Source organism: Quercus robur, chromosome 10 (assembly GCF_932294415.1).
Source record: "Quercus robur chromosome 10, dhQueRobu3.1, whole genome shotgun sequence".
Lineage (NCBI taxonomy): Eukaryota > Viridiplantae > Streptophyta > Magnoliopsida > Fagales > Fagaceae > Quercus > Quercus robur.
This window is the reverse complement of record NC_065543.1, coordinates 10,755,024-10,773,457: the sequence shown is the minus strand read 5'-3', so window position 1 is coordinate 10,773,457 and position 18,434 is coordinate 10,755,024. Positions and strand designations below refer to the sequence as shown.

Sequence of the window (18,434 nt, the reverse complement as noted above, 5' to 3'; positions counted from 1 at the left end):
GGTACTGAAGTACATACCCTATGGTTTGAATGATCTTGGGAGCTGTAGAATTGGCAAAGTTTGAACGTTGTCTTTTAAAACTGTCCATGCAGGGGTAGTGCCGTAGTGTGATCTTCCATATAAATTCCAAAAAAATTAAAAATTTCATTAGTTACTTTCCTTTTCAAATCAAAATATATGACTGCCTTCCTCTTCAACATTTGTTTGGGAAAACATAACACACCAAAAGTATGACTTAAAAACATATCACAATCACAACCATCAACAAATTCTTAATCTTAACAAATTTAGGATTGGGTTTGTGGATATTTTTTCAATCAATCTGGGTTAAACTGGGGTCAGGCACATATATTCCTGTTATTCTGTTTCACTAAGCTCATATACACCATTACCTCCTTCAATATTTCTACCATTGTTATTTTCGACCTTCCTTTGCTCCATTTCTCTCCAACTTGAAGTTGAAACCTAAAACATTTCGAAGTCATTTTTATTTAAGTTGTACAAATTGCAAAATACATTAAAATTATTATTATTATTATTATTATTATTATTATTATTATTATTATTATTACTTTATGGATATCTGAAGGCCCTTGTATTATAACTAAGGCATCCCAAATTTAACAAAAACAGCAAAATTACATTTACCTAGGAATCAAGTTTGCCCGGAATTAGCCCAAAGCAAGAGAAAACAAAACCTGGGAATCAGTACCAAGCTAACAAAGGAGAAACTCCAACAATAAACATTATTACTCAAGCAAATTGTAAAACAACACTGATCCCTGGATTCTATAAATAGAGTTCCAAACTTATTGTCCTTTTAGGAAAAGAAATAGTTTTACTAACCTAGTAAGAAAAGGAATTAAATTCCCTAAGCAAATTGGAAAAGAACACAAGGTTTAACCAATTACATAACTTAAAGAAATTAAACAAATTGTAGACACCAGTTGATTAACCCTTAGGCCATACGTTAGCAGGCTCCATCCATAAGACCACTGGGTGGGCCGTTTTCTTCATGCTTTTGCACCAATAATTGAAGGCCTGTATCTAGTGTCTGCACAATAACTGTCATAAAATCATTGAGTTTGTCCTTTAAATATCTGGTTCTCTTATATTCAAATCTCCCCTTCCCCACTTATTGTAACAATTGAATCATTAGAAAGAAAGAAAAATAGATTCTGGTTTTCGTGGGTTGGGTTAAGTAGCTTTTAGTTTTATGCTTCATTTTAAAATTGTGCCTTAATGTGCTAACATATAGAGTACGTTTGGATTGAACTTATTGTTGCTGAAACTAAAAACTGAAAACTAAAAATACTGTAGCAAAATAATTTTTAAATGTGTGAATAGTATCATGGGATCCCTTTTTAATATTTTTTAATGTGTTAACAGTGATGTGAACAGTGATTTTTGTCCTGCATAGTGAACCCATGTGATATTACTGTTCATGTGCGGGGGGGAAAAAAAAATCTGAAAACGCAGAATCTGAAAACACAAACGCCTGTCATAAAATCATTGAGTTTGTCCTTTAAATATCTGGTTCTCTTATATTCAAATCTCCCCTTCCGCCCTTATTGTAACAATTAAATTATTAGAAAGAAAGAAAAATAGATTCTGGTTTTCGTGGGCTGGGTTAAGTAGCTTTTAGTTTTATGCTTCATTTTAAAATTGTGCCTTAATGTGTTGACATATAGAGTCCGTTTAGATTGAACATATTATTGCTGAAATTAAAGCTGAAAATTGAAAATACTGTAGCAAAATAATTTTTAAATGTATGAATAGTACTGTAGAACCCATTTTTAATATTTTTTAATGCATGAACAGTGATAAACAATACGTGAATAGTGATTTTTGTCCTGCATAGTGAACTCATGTGATGTTACGTTCACACGCAGGGAAAAAAAATAAAAATAAAATCTGAAAACCCAGAATCTGAAAACGCAAACATCCACTCCAAACAGCATCATAATCAGAAACTGAAAATTTTGGTTTTGAAATTTAGCAATAGTAGTCTCCTTGGATGACTCAAACCTGAGCTGTGCTTTTGGGTTCAATTGTTACCTTGTTTTTTGTTGGGTTCAATTACGGAATTGTACAGTTGAAAGGCAACATTAAAATGTGAATATTTTAACACCTCTTGGAGAACCGCTTCAACAGTGGCTGCTAGTGCTCACTTTTATACAAACAGCTAGCATGTTCTACTGTCCAGATAGCATAAGTTGAAAGGCTATATAATTTGGATGGTTGTTCCTTGTTCGATGGAATTGATCTTGCCTGTGTAAAATACACAAATTATGTATTTCTTTCTTTGTTATTATTGTTAATGTAATTGATCTTGCCTATGTAAATTACATGATTGTTGTGTTTCAGCATCCTTGTAGAGTACTAGTTTTGTATCTCCACTCTAAAATTTATTTTATTGATCCTTGAACAAAATGCCTGGATGTTTGAAAGCCAACCATCAATAAATACTTCAATGGAAATTGGTTATCAATCTTTAAAAAGCATTCTATACAGGTTTATCATGATCTAGATTGTGTTAATGCTCATGCTAAACAAAGATTGTAAATTCCCTTGGGTAATAAAATGGATGTTTTGAAAGAATATTTTCAGTAGTGCACTGATGCTTTCTTACAAAATTTTGGACTTGAATGACTACGAAATTCTATAATTAATATACACATGTAACACATTGATTTCTTATGCATTAAACATCCAGAATGCTCATGACATCATTCTATATGGACTTTTTGGGTAATTGGATAATGTTCATTTTTTGTCAATTAGCCTATTCAGTTGGTGAAACTTTCCTCGCTAGAATAAGGCAAAAGAGTTTTTTGTATAGTTTTTAAAGAGTTTTTTTTTTTCCCCATCACATGGAGATTAATGAAGAATTTTTAAAGAGTTTTTACTAATGAAGAAACAACATTCTGAAGTTTTATTTCTAAAATTTGTGTTCTAAGTTCCCCAGTTTTTACTTGATGCAATTTGCAAGTTGTAACATACTCATCATCCCATTTCCATTTGCTACCCCCAACTCTCGTTAAGAGCACCACTACTATCACCACCGCCAAGATCAACCTTCCTAGCATATATTGCCCCATGACTACGACTACAACCCATTGATTGGCAACCATTTTGATTGTGCATAGGTATCACTTCCTATTTCTTGTGCTACACAATTGGGCAGAAAATAGCTGTCACATTCATAATTATCTAATATTTTTCTATATTGTTACAACACTTCTTACTACAAGTCTACGACAATGTTAACCCTCCATTTGATGCTCTTTCAAAAATTGAATTTAAGATTTGACATGATTATCAGTAGATCCTTCTTTACTAGTTCCTAATCATCTTAAGTTCCCTTCAAATTTCAGAAGAACCTATTGTTCGGGGTAATTTGCTCACTTGCCATGTGTTGCAAATCGGTTGATTTCTTCTAATGATCCGGATGGTATTCAAAGAGCTGAGTCCACTACTCACATCCACATAAATAATGAGGAAGGCTAGTGATGCACTCTTTAATCGCAGATCATCCTTGTCTGCAAATAATGAGATTTAAACGTTAGATTTGAAAATTTGGAAAAATCGGATTAGAGTGAGTTGGAAGAGAAAAAGGAACACCCTTCTTTGTGTACCTAATATTGATTTCCGAGTGCACAAATAAAAAGATGTCCAAAGCAAGGAAACGCTATCAGTTTATGTTAGATCTTAGACATCAGATTACAACACTGAACTTTGGGAGATATTAACATATAACTCATAAAATTAAACTAATACACAAACAAAAAAAGATAGTTCTGAAACCCATGATTATTTGAGAGAGAATTACAAATTTATCAATAAAATTTGAAACGGTGGCGGTAAACAACACCAAAGAGTATTGAGTAAAACCAACGCAAATATTCGTTCTTGCAGTTCAGGCATCTTTCGTATGTCTATTATTACAACCTGCCTCAATTCCGAACGTAACGCCACTATGTCTGCAAGAAAATATTCCAATATGATGCAGAAGCAATAGCTGCTGTCCAAACCATCACTTTTGCCTCTGATCTAGGTTTCTCTAACATTATTGCAGAACCGACTCAATAACTTAAGAGGCATTAGGCGAAAATTTTGTGTATAATCTTTTATATATTTAAATAGTAATTAAATAATATTAATTAATTTTTAATTTTTATTTAAAATCTATTTTTTATTTATTACATAATTTAATAAATTAATATTACTAAAATATAAATAAGTTGATATAATATACATCAAATTATTAATTGATATAATAATTAATAATAATCAATAAAGTAAAATTTTGCATTAAAACTATATATATATATATATATATATTAATTTGAGTGGGTATGTATTGGATGTGGCCCGTGTGGGTGAATGAGGGAGTTTTTTTTTTTTTTTTGGAAAGGGGGTGGGTGAGGGAGTTTGTCGCTGTGTTGGTGGGGCCTAAAATTGTTTTTCACCTTTTTAGATTATACTAATCAAGGCAGCACGTGCAAGGCACGTGCTAGCCATGGGAAAAAAAATAGTGATTAGGATCAATTTTAGATTTTATTTGTATCACAAAATATAAATATAAATCATTTGATTTTTAAAATACAAAGAGATTTATATTAATCAAAAGAGATATTAATTTTAAGAATTTTGATAATTATGTCATAAAAAGTTAATTTCAATCGTATAAGACCATGACAAATCCTAGTCCAATATTTTATTATTTTATTTTGACCTATAACTTACACCTTAATAGTTGTAAATATATTGTAATAACAACAAAATGTCACAACATTTTTAGTTGTGCTAGATCTCGATATAATATTTTATTATTTTATTTTGATTCATAAGGAATTGACACATGCGTTACAACATTTTCATAATATCTCTATGTATACATTGTACTTAATTACAATGTAAATTTATATTATGGACACAAAAAAATTGGCAAATTTTGTACACATTTACAAACTTTGTACAATATTTACCATTTTTTGTGCAAATGTGTATAATATTAACAAGTGTATTTACAATGTAAACTTGCATTGCAAGTACAAAGTAAACATATAAAGATCTTAAAAAAAAAAAAAAAAAAAAAAAAAAAAAAAAAAAAACATAAACAAAAACAAAAACAAAACTCAAACCAACTGGCATACTTGAAGGGGAAAGAAAAAGAAAAAAGAAAAGAAAAAGTGCACCTCTCTAATTGAATAAACCAAAAAAACACTATTCATGAGCCTTTAGCTCTTTTTATATAGTTAAAAGATATGCTAGCTTACATAAATATTTAAAAGAAAAAAAAAAAAAAAAAACTTTAGGCACTGTATAAATTAATGTTAAAATGTTGTGGACTTAGCATTTTTTTATTTGATTTATAAGAAACTGAAATCTCAACAATTGTAAAAATATTGTGATAATAATAAGAGTTGTAACATTTTCTCAAAACATTTATTTTTAGTTATGGTTGGTTACAGTCTCATATTTTATTATTTTATTTCGACTTGTAAGAAATTGACACGTCAATAATGGTGAAATTTGTTGTGTCAGTATAATAATATATATACCAGCTTACATAAATTTTTTTTTTTAAAAAAACACAAACCGATTATTGAAAAAAAAAAAAAAACTTTAGGCACTGTAGCTACCGTGCCATTTGAATAAACCAAAAACACTACACAATAAGTGTTGTAACATTTTTTTAAAACATTTACTTTTAGTTGTGGTTAGTCACAGTCTCATATTTTATTATTTTATTTCGGCTTGTAAGAAATTGACACGTCAATAATTGTGAAAATATTGTGAAATTTGTTGTATCAGTATAACAACATATATACCAGCTTACATAAATATTTAAAAAAAAAAAAAAAAAAAAAAACACAAACCGATTACTAAAAAAAAAAAACAAAAAAAAAAAAACTTTAGGCCTAACATGCCAGTTGAGTAAATCAAAAGCACTGCACGATAAGTGTTGTAACATTTTCTCAAAACATTTATTTTTAGTTGTGGCTGGTCACAGTCTCATATTTTATTATTTTATTTCGACTTGTAAGAAATTGACACTATATAATAATCGTGAAAATATTGTGAAATTTGTTGTGTCAATATAACAATATATAGACCAGCTTACATAAATATTAAACAAAAAAAAAAAACATAAGCTGATTACTGGAAAAAAAAAAAAAAAAAAATTAGGCAGCTACCGTGCCAGTTGAATAAACCAAAAGCACTGCACAACAAGTGTTGTAACATTTTCTCAAAACATTTATTTTTAATTGTGATTGGTTACAGTCTCATATTTTATTATTTTATTTCGACTTGTAAGAAATTGACACGTCAATAATTGTGAAAATATTGTAAAATTTGTTGTGTCAGTATAACAATATATATATACCAGCTTACATAAATATTTAAAAAAAAAAAAAAAACATAAACCGATTACTAAAAAAAAAAAACTTTAGGCACGGTAACTACCGTGCCAGTTGAATAAACCAAAAGCACTGCACAATAAGTGTTGTAACATTTTCTCAAAACATTTATTTTTAGTTGTGATTGGTCAGTCTCATATTTTATTATTTTATTTCGACTTGTAAGAAATTGGCACGTCAATAATTGTGAAAATATTGTTAAATTTGTTGTATCAATATAACAATATATATTAGCTTACATAAATATTTAAAAGGAAAAAAAAAAAGTAGCTACTGTAGCTACAGTGCCACTTGGCACTGTAGTTACTGTTCAAAACTTGGGAAAAAAAAAGTGGCTCATGAAACCAAAGTACTGTAGCTACAGTGCTTTAGTATACGTGCACGTCAATAATTGTGAAAATATTGTGAAATTTGTTGTGTCAATATAACAATATATATTCCAGCTTATGTAAATATTTAAAAGGAAAAAAAAAGAAAACACAAACCGATTACATGAAAAAAAAAAAAAAAAAAAAAAAAAAAAAAAAAAAAAACTATAGCTATTGTAGCTACAGTACCACTTAAATAAAATAAAAGACTATAGCTATTGTAGCTACAGTGCCACTTGGCATTGTAGTTACTATTCAAAACTTGAGAAAAAAAAAGTGGCTCACGAAACCAAAGCACTGTAGATACAGTGATTTAGCGCATTCGTGCTTTTATATATATAGATTTATTTTCAGTTATGGTTGGTCAAAGTTTCATATTTTATTATTTTATTTTGACTTATAAGAAATTGACACTTGTGAAAATATTATGAAATTTATTGTGTCAGTATAACAATATATATAAAAGGAAAAAAAAAACCGAAGACTGAAAAAAAAAAAAAAAAAAAAAAAAAAAAAAAAAAAAAAAAAGTAGTGCCTCACCAAATTACTGTTGCCGCTACAGTACTTACACAGTACAAACACTCTAAGTGTACAGTACCAAAGTACTGTAGCGGCATTCGCGCTTTTATAATATAAAGATATAGGGTGTGTTAACGGATACAGTTAAGTATCCGTTAACAATAATATTTTTTATTTTTTCGGACAAAATTTTATGTCTTTACTTGACCTTTATGTCAAATTTTCAACTTTTTTTTTTTTTTTTTTTGTTAGTACTACAGGGTGTTCATTTTGACGTTTTGACCAGTTTTTTTTGTTTTTTTTCACTTTAACAAGCACCAAACCGGTGCTTGATAACAAATTCCTATAAAATATTATATACTCAACAACTGTGCAGTGTTAAGTCCGGTCATTTTATCAAGCTTTGTGCAGTGTGTATTATACCCGTGCAGTGACAACAATGCTGTGGGGGGGTAGAGTGTGCAAGTGTAAGAGTAAACTGAGCGTGTTCTCCTTGTCCCGTCAATCAAGTAGTTAAAAAAATATAACTTAAAATGATTGACTGAACTTATAGAAAAAGAACAAGAAACAAGACTCAGCGTGTTGTCTTTGTCCTGTCAATCAAGTAGATTAAAAAACATAACTTAAAATGAATAACTGAACTTATATTAAAAGATCAAAAAAGAAAAGAAAGGAAAGGATATAGATAGAGAGGTAGGGAGATAGAAAGATGAGAGATTTGTCCAGATAATTGCGATCTATTATTAATAAATTTGTTTAGTATAAATTTTGATTTTAGTATATTTTAAAAATGAGCTAATAAATTTATCTTTTAAAATTTAATTTCGTTAGTTTAAGTTTAGTTATTTTTGTTTTTTGTTTCTATTTAATTTTTTGTATTTTATGATACAATGGGACTGTTTTAATATATTTTACTGACTAATAAAATGACTAAAATTTTTCTTTTTTAATTAAAATATATAGCTAAATATTACAAACACACATATATATATATATATATATATATTTCAAATGGGGCCTTCTTTTATTTGTAGGCCTTAGACAATTGCATCTATGGTTCAACTGGCAATTGCATCTATTGCATCATCCTTGTGTTAATATGGATTTACTTAGGATTGTTTAATTCATTCTTATTTTTTAGAAAATGATCCATGTTTCTTAGGAACGCTCTTGACTTTTTTTTTTTTTTTTTATAAGAGGGATGCTCTTGACTTATTTAACGTATGTTGCATCTGAACGGGTAGCAACAGTAGGGGATAAATCTGCCCAAATCACCTCCCTTAGTCAAACCCAAATTGCAAACCTAAAATTACCGCTTTTTCCGCCCAAAATCACCCCCTTTAAAAAATGGTCATGATACAAAAAATTGTAGTTGGTACCTTATTTTTAATAACATTTTTTCTAAAAGTGAAAATATATATATAATTGTGCGATTGATTTGTGTATGTGTTTTTTTTTTTTAAGTGAGTTGTCATTTGACATATACAATAGAATTGTTAATATTTTATTTGATGTGAGAGAAATTTTCTCACCTATTTGAGAGTTTTAATGAAGAGAACGGAAAGTCTATTTCCTTATTTTAGAGTTTAAGTGGTAGAGAATGAAATGGAGAAGAACGAATACTCATTCATCTGTATTTCCTTAAAATCTCAAATTTTCATTCCTCCGAAATTGTGAGAAATTTGAAAGAATGAAATTAGATTTAATGAATTTTTTTTACTAAAACTTTCGAAATACACTTATATATTCAACCATTTATTTTAAAATATAGTCCAATAGTAATATTGTTATAAAATAATTCCACTCATTTCCCTTTATTTTACTCCTAAATAAGGTTACGTACATTCCATTTATTTACATTCTTTTTCATTTCTTTATTTTAAAATATCCAAATAAGGTAAGTCAATTCCATTTTATTTATTTCTCTTATTTAAATACATTCCATTTCGTTGATTTCCTTTCCATAAGGTTAGTGATATCTCCATACTCTTACTTTTCTTTTTAAATAGATTTCACATTTGGATCTATCAATATTGTGAGAAGGGTTTTGTGAAATTTGTACAAAAATTCTATACTCCAAGGGAAATTGCATCATGCATCATTGATAGTGTGTGATTGTAATTTACTTCTAAATATCGGATTATTATGATTTCTGATAAGACTCCACGATCTATCCCACCACAATCATTTTCATGGTTCTCACTCTTCAAGTTCATAATATCATATAGGGCCCTTTGTTATCATCGTAGAATCTAAGGACTTAAAGTTGATGCTCATAAGAAAGTGCTTCCCACAAGATGCAAAGAAGAGAGAGACTTGTACAATTGTAGGTGTGAAAGAAAAAGGAAAAAGGGGAAAAGGAACTGGGGAAGAACGAGAAAGAGAAAGATAAAGAGAAAGAGAAGAGTCCCCCACTTACCGTGTTTGGTCAAATCATCTTAGTCTCACAATTTTTAATATATTAACAACAATGTTATTTAGAATGTTACTTAAAAATTAAAAACGGCTAGTTCTCAAAATACGGTGTTTAAGGGGTGTTTGGTAGAGTTATTTGAGAGTTGTTTAGAGTTTTTTGAAATACATGTGGGTGAAAATATGTATAATATTGTTTAAAGTGTGAAAATTGTTGTTTGAACTTGGTAGCCAAAACAGGCCCTAAATATCCTAAATTAAGAACGGTAATTCAAACACTTTCAATCAAACTATTATCTAGGATCACATACCAACCAGGACACCGCCCATAATCAAACTAAATTGCAAAGAGGATGTTTAGAGAAAATGGAGAGAGTGTTTGTTAGGTGGATAGGTGTGAAATAATAATAAAAAGTGAGAAAATTATTATTTAAATAAAAGACAATATATAATAGATAATCTGATATTGGTGTTTTTGCAAAATATTTATGTAAAATAGAAAAAATAAGTTGTTATACTAAAATTTCCCGCATCGCATGTGCTTTGTGCCTTTGATAAGACTCTTTTTTATTTTTTATTTTGGATTTGGTAGTATCATGTTTAAAAGTAAGATTGAGATAGTGTCACAGTTTTTAGGATATTTCTCTATATAAGTTTCTTTTTTCCCTAATTGGTTATTTGTTTAAAAAAATATATAATATAACCAAGAGTTTTTTTTTATTTTTTAATTTATAAATTTAAGAAAGAGATAAGGTAACGTGGAATAATGTTTAAAAGTGAGATAAAAATAATGTCCTATTTTTTAGGATCTTTCTCTACATGAGAGTTGATAAATGCTTGAAAATTTGAATTTAAAATAAAAGGTGGTAATTCAAATTGGAGATGAGAAATAAAAAAGCCTAAAACTTAGGAACTTTTTTAAAAAAATAGTAAATTACTCTTTTAATCAATTTATTTTTTTAATTTAAAATTATATAACTAAAAGATAAGGGTATTCTAGAGATTTAAGAATTTATTTAAAGATATTTTCGTAAGCAAGATTTTGACATTCAATTAGAGAATCTTGTTATTAGTAGTATAGATAGACAAAAAATTTTAGACAAATTAATGTAAATGCTTTCATAAATGCAATACAAGAAATTTTTTTTAGTACTATTCTCAAATCTAATCTACACTATAAACCTATTGATTAGATTTTGGTACTTCTATATAAAGTCAACGAAGATTTTAAATCCTCATTAAGAGTTAACATTTAAATAAAGTGTGAATTTAAATATGAAAATAAATGGTGTGAGACTGAAAACTCGTAGTCAGATTTAAAAGTACTCGAGTTGTTATAGTATGGTGTGATTTTTTTTTTTTTTAGAGTTGAGTCTTTGTAGCTGTTGGCTGTTAATCCCAGTGTGCATTTATGGGATTAGCATAATGTTGAAATATACGAAGCTGCATCGGTGAGGTTATTGAGATCAAGCACAGACAGACTGCAATACTGGAAATCAGCACAGGCTTCGAATGCTCTTATGTTACAAGTCGTAAAGTGTAAGTTGTGTATAAATTAGTTGTCGTTTAGTCTGTATTTAATTATTAGTTTTTTATTTGAGAAGAATGGTCTGTATTTTTCCTCAAAAAAAAGAAAAAAGAAAAAAAAAAAGAATAGTTTGTATTTAATTAGCAGTGTAGTTAGTGGTTAGTAACACGTGTCCTTAGTTGACTAGTTCCTTGTTAGTTGGAAGTTATTTTTATAATCAGTTATTCTTTCCTTATTTCCTCTTTCTAACCTGATATATAAACAGTGTGTTTGTAATCAATTTATTCAATGAAGAGTTATAAAAAAAAAAAAATTTATTCAATGAAGCATTTTCTTCACCATCACAAAAAGCTCTCTCTATCTCTCTCTCTCTTTCTCTCTCTGAAACTCTTCCTCTTAGTTTTGCAACTCCATTGTTAAAGCTTTGAGCTTTGCTGATTTTTACGCATCTAATTCATTTAGTACGGTAACAGTTATTCATCCGTTAATCAATGTTGGTCTCTAGCCATTATTTTTTTTTATTTTTTGATCAGAAACAAGTGAAATCATTTCATTTATTCTCAAAGCTGGTTTACATCTGACATAACCTTAGAATATATCATATGTGGAGTTTCCTCCATCTTCTATCGTTAACAACTTTTCACTTTGGAAATTATGAAAAATTTTGTGACCTAGAGTTATCGATATTTCTATAGATATATTTGAGCTATTGCACGGTCTTTCTTACTTTTTTTTTTTTTTTTTTTTTTTTTTGGTGAGAAACCATGAGGGGGAGTCTTTCTTACTTATATAGTAAGATCAATATAAGATGGATTTTACTAATGTGTGTTCTTAGGACACACAATAGTAAACCAATTTTAGAAAAAGTTTATCGAAAATCGAAAAAATTTTGACAACTTTTTCAATTCTCAATAAAACTTTTTCAAAACTGGATTTGTTAATGTGTGCCCTAAGGACACACATTAACCGGACCCATATAAAATTTCCGAATCCACAGGGGAAAAAATAATTTATCACTTGATTGGTACGATTTAGAATGGGGCCAAATCATAATTTATCAGCAAAGTTCCTTAAAATCCAAGCTATAACTTCTTTCAAAAAAAAAAAAAAAAAAAAAAAAAAAAAAAACCTTCTTTATCCATAATTCCAATTCCCAATGCAGAGGTCAGAAAAAAGTAGCGATTCTTTTCAATCATAATTGCAATATGAGATATATATGTGGGCTACACGCAAGACCGGAAGAAGATGGGATTAAAAAGGCTAAGGACCTGTTTGGTATATGTGTTTAAAAATTGAACATTGTTGTTTAAAAATATTTGTGAAAATACGTGTGGGTGAAAAAGTGTGTTAAAATGTGTGAAATGTTGTTTAAAAACTGAAAATGGTTGTTTAAAAACACAAACCAAACACCCCCTAAAAGTGCTGAAATTTCACCGATTTAGAACGCCTGAAATTTCACCAATTTAGAATGCCTCTCTTCAGTCTTCACCTATGAAGCACGGGTGTATTTCAGGACTCGGGTGTGGGTGTGGATGTGGGTATAAAATTCGGCAATTTTTAAAAATGCAGGATACGGGTGCAGCGGGATTCGGCGATTAAAAATTTATTAAAAATATTTTTATTTATATTTTCTATATATTTTTACTATTAAAATATTCTTAAAAAACACATTAATATACTTGATTCACAAAACAAAGAAAGAAGAAGGCAAAAAACACATCTGAGGTCAGAATTTCGGCTGCTCCGACGAGTTTCACGGCATATTTTAGCCTATTTCGACTGTTTCCGGCCAGTTTCAGCCGTATCGATCGCTGACCAATACGGACCAATATGGCCGATAAGGCCCAATTATGGCCGAATCAGCCCGGTTAGGCGCAAATCTGAAAAAAAAAAAAAAAAAAAAAAAAAAAAAAAAAAAAAAAAAAAAAAAAAAAAAACTCCAACGCAGCACCGACGCGCGGTCAACCGCATCGAACGCCGTGTCTCGCGTCGAACTTGGGTGCGGCACCCTTCCAGCAGCATCCATGCTTTCTAGGTCTTCACTCTCTCTCTCTCTCTCTCTCTCTCTCTCTCTCTCTCTCTCTCTCTCTCTCTCTCTCTCTCTCTCTCTCTCTAGACCCGCCCCAACAGCTAGTTGACAACCCTTCAAATCAAACTCAGATTTTTACTTTCCCATGCCTCGGGTCATGAATCATGGTTTAGGGTTTCAAGACTGTACTCGGCTACACTTACTAAAATCAAAATCAGATTTTCCATACTCCTTCTTACTCGGCTCAGCCTCAAGGTTGAAACACTCTTAACCCTCATCTCTCTCTCTTATAAATTGGTCTTTTCTATTTGTTCTTCCTTATCTCTGCTCTCTAGTTTCTCTAGTAATTTTGAAATCTCTCTTTTTTATTTTGAAACAAACAAACCCCTTTACTCTCCTTTACATCAAAATCTTTCCAGTTTCTTTACTCCACCGGGTTGCTGGTTGCTGTTGCCACCGCCTCACACCCCACCAGACGCCGTCGCCTCGCTTTGTTTCCACCTTGCACAATGGGTCCTCTCAGCCTCTCAAACTCGGCTTCCTAGTCTCAGATCAGGTAAAGTTTCTTCCTTTTTCATCCCTCTTTTTCTGTATTTTGTGTTTGTGATATGGGTTTATCATCTGCTCAAAAAAATTTTCTTTTTGATAAGTAATATAAATCATCTGAAAAGCAATATAAGGGATCTTGTTCAAATGATATAAAACTTAAAGATTAGGGACCAAAACTAACCAAGTGATTGGATTCAAAGTTGAAATCCTAATTATTTTTTTTATTTGTTAGTCAAAGATTTGATTTATCACTTTTCAAATATGGAACCCATAATTTGAGTATGTTTGTTTGTGTTATCATTTTTCGTAGACCTGAATTATCACTTTTCTAAGTGTGCTTCGTGTTTATTTTTGTTGTACTCGTTACCATCAGACATGATACTAAGGATCCGTTTGGATACCGCTGAAAACTGAAAACTGAAAAATACTGTAGCAAAATAATTTTTAAATGTGTGAATAGTACCGTGGGACCCATTTTTAATGAAAAAGTTGCTGAAAAGTGAAATTTGTGGGTCCGTGAACAGTACACTATGTGTTGTGATTGGCTGAAAAAAATTAGAAAAGTCAAAATTTGCGGCTACTGTTCATTGAACAGTAGCCGCAACTCTAAAAAACGCTAAAAAACGCGTGAAAAAAAAAAAAAAAAAAGGGAAAACGCAGACGCAAACGCGCTGGTTTTCAGCCCTATCCAAACTAAGCCGAATAGTAGCCGCAACTCTCAAAAACGCGTGAAAAAAAAAAAAAAAAAAAAAAAAAAAAAAAGGGAAAACGCAGACGCAAACGCGCTGGTTTTCAGCCCTATCTAGGCTTTGTTTGGATAGGGCTGAAAACCTGCACGTTTGCATCTGCGTTTTCCCTTTCTTTTTTTTTTTCACGCGTTTTTTAGCGTTTTTGAGAGTTGCGGCTACTGTTCACTGTTCAATGAACAGTAGCCACAAATTTTGACTTTTCTAATTTTTTTCAGCCAATCACAACACATAGTGTACTGTTTACGGATCCACAAATTTCACTTTTCAGCAACTTTTTCATTAAAAATGGGTCCCACGATACTATTCACATATTTAAAAATTATTTTGCTACAGTATTTTTCAATTTTCAATTTCATTTTTCAGTTTTCAGCGGTATCTAAACGGATCCTAAATTTGATTCATTACTTTAGTGTTACAGACAGGCATTATTTTAGTCTTTTGGAAAAGCTGACAGATGCCTAGAGAGAGTCAATCCAAACTGCACTAAAAAAAAGGTATGGCCATATGTTGCAGTTGTTTTTCCCAACCTAGATGGAGATTTTAGATTTGCAAATCCTTCTTAGATACTGAATTCTTCTTTGTGTTATTTTCATCGACTCCCAAACATGAATTTTAGTTGTGATTCCAATTTTAAAAAACAAAATTAAAAGCAGAAGTTGAGAAACCCAGTACTTAATAATAATTATTATTATAATAAAAAAATCAAACAAAAACTGCGGAATCCAAACAAGTCATTTTCCCGGATTGGTAAACTATACGACGCAATGCCACTGAAAAATAATGACGTAATATTTATGAGATATGGTTATTGTCTTTTCTATATATACCCTCCTGGGTTTCATTTGGTTACTGTGAGAAGTGAGAACTCAGAAAAATTGACCACATTACCTATTGATATTTATGTATTGAAATTTTAAATCCTGGTTCCTTCAGCTGCTGAACATTAATAACTGCGGTAAGCTTTTGTAACATTTCCTACTCAAGCTTCTTTGTCTATCAATCTATTTATTTATTTTCTCATTATTATCTCACTGAAATAACATTGTTTGTGACATTTAAAATTATATACAAACCAGATTGTACTTTGTGTTTATGCACAAAACGTTTAATGTACCTCTCCCCAAAAAAATTAATGCACCATTTAATATAATTAACGTAACAAAGTAAATGTGTTTATCCTATTAGTAATGTCAAATAAAAATAGTGTTATATATAATATTTTTCTGTTATGGTTTATTAACAATTGCCTTAAGGGCAACCGTTAACATGACCCCTAAAATTATATGCAAACTAGATTGTAATTATGTTTCTGCACAAAAAGATTTAACACTAATAATAATGAGGTGGTTTTATCTAGAAGCTTGTTTGGATGGAAAGGGAAATAGAGGTTTAATGAGCCTTGTTTTGATGCAAAAAAACATTTAACAATAGTAATAAAGTGGTGGTTTTACCTAGAAGCTTGTTTGGTTGGGAAGAGAAGTGGAGGTTTAATGAACCTTGTTTTGATGTTTTTTAAGGTGTGAAGAGGGGGGGTTTTGGATGGGTATGCTAATTCCCAAGTCCTATCCCCCTCATTGGTGGCGGCTCTAGGATATTTTTTCTAGGGGGTCAATAAAAAGATGAATCTTGGATAAGAGATATATCTTGTACTTTATGAAGAATATTTATTACAAATATGTCCACAGTGTTGGCAAGATAATAAAAAATAAACTATTAGTTCATTTGGCATATTGATTTATAGTACAAAGAACATGCTAATTATTGTTGTTAAAAAGAAATCCCAATTATTATTGCTAATTCATCTATTATTTCTAAATACAATAAACATATTAATTATTATTGCTACGTGAATCCTAATTATTATTGCTCAGAATTCTTTTATCTATTGGTTTGCCTTTACTTCTTACAATTATTTTAGTTTGTCTCAATTATATGGAACTTTTATTCTTTTTTTCTCAATATTTGCTTCTTTCATGTGAGTCTTTGCTTATTTTATAATTTTGGCAAAAAGTTAGATAAGTTAGATGGGCATTTGTGCAAGGTTGGGGACAAACTCATTAGGAGAGAGAAAGAAAATAGAAAAATAAAATAAAATAATCTCTTAAATAAATTAGGGTAGTTGATGTGCCCATCAATAAATTTTAAAGATTACATGGATTGTAGTGATTATTTTAACCTTTAGATCTTATTGAAATTTATGGTTTAAAAGATGTGGTAACTTTTGTGGAGTTATACTTGTAATTTTAAGCAATGTTATACCATCTAATAACTTGTTATAGAATTCAAGTTTTGAAAATCTCATCGTTGAATTGTATGTACTATATGTTCTTAACATTCATGCCTTTTTTTTTTGTCAGTTCAATATTATTTACCATTTGATCCATAAAGTCATCTTTTATGCATTATTTTAAACTCCAAAAACTTGAAATTAAATAATTAATTGATGACATGATAATTAATCTTTGATCACCTTAAAATTTATCAAGAGTGGAGAATATACAAAGATAATGTAATTTAACAGTGGATTTGTCATAATTCGCATCCAAGTAAAAAATAGTGAGTGATATAACATTGCTTAAGGTTACGCTAGATATAACTTGAACTCAACTAATAATTATGTACATATTTCGAATTGAGTCTTCTTATATTGTCTAAGTTTAGATACTTAAATTTGCATGCAAATATAATTGACACATAATTAGAATTTGATAAGAAATCTAGAGATACTCGACATCAATTTATGGAACAGTTAAAATGACATTTAACATGAAATTGGAATGTAATTTAGAGTCTTTCATTGAACTTTCTCTCCGCCTTTTTTTAATATATTATATTATATATGATATATTGCCATCCGCCTTAATTTAATATATTTAATATAGGCAAAAATGTAAAACTGACCTTCTAACTTTCACATTTTTTCATTTCAGTCTTCTAACTTTCAGTTTTATTAATTCAGTCCTCTAACTTTCAATTTTTGTCAATTCCGTTACAAATCTATTACTACTGCCATTACTCCCACCAAAACAACCCCATTTTGCATTTTTTTTAAATAAAAAAAAAAAACTAAACACCTCGCTAAATCAAAACGACGTCCCTTGGATCAAAACAAAACCAAAGGATTCCAATCCCTAACTTTGAGAGAGAGAGAGAGAGAGACGGTTTGAGAGAGAGGGAGATTGAGTTCACTGGCGACTAAGTTTGCCGCCCCTGCACATCGTGTAAACCACCTCACTGCTCTGCCTTGCCTTATCGTAGCTTCTCCTCGCCTGTCCTTGGGTCTGCTCGTGGTGCCGGACGTGTGCAAGAAGAGTGCCACGTCAGACGGATCGTTCACGAGTTCCTTAACAGCCTCTGGAATTGGTGGTAATAGAGTTTCCGATACTAATACTCGATGTGCCGTCTGAGAGCGTGGCGGTCACGTGAGGGACTTTCAACTTGGAAGCGGCGGATTGAGCCGGTTGAAGTCCTTCTTTTGGTGTAATCAAAAGCTTCGACTCAAAGTCGGAAAGGTAAAACTCGAACTCCTCCGTTGTGTAAGCCAGGTTCAACGGCACCGCTATGGCTCGACATCGAATCACTACCAAGAACATCACCACAAACTGCACAAAACCAAAAATAAAAAAGGTAGAATTTTAAATTTTGTTTATTGTGTTTGGTTAGCGAGAAAATGAAGGAAAATAAGAAAGAAAGAAAATTGAGTGTTTACCTCGATAGTGTTGGGAAAAGAGAGTGACAACATCGCGGGGATGGATTTCGGAGGCGAGTAAGAGAGTGGCGTGATCGACAAGGTGTTGTAATTTTCTTATTTTCTTTTAATTCCAAACTCTAAAAATAAAAAATAAAAAAAAC

At 30.5% G+C, this 18,434-nt stretch overlaps 1 protein-coding gene across 5 annotated transcripts in view; it reads left to right on the top strand.

Moving 5' to 3' along the window:
• Positions 1-13,815: 13,815 nt before the first annotated feature.
• Positions 13,816-18,434, top strand: part of LOC126703600 (UPF0481 protein At3g47200-like) — a 146,698-nt gene continuing 142,079 nt past the window's right edge. For 4 of the 5 annotated variants that reach the window (XM_050402606.1, XM_050402614.1, XM_050402587.1 and 1 more), the window contains exon 1: positions 13,816-13,840. The gene's annotated coding sequence lies outside the window, so the exon portion shown is untranslated. The remainder of the gene's footprint in view (positions 13,841-18,434) is intronic. The other variant, XM_050402618.1, reaches the window with a different exon arrangement.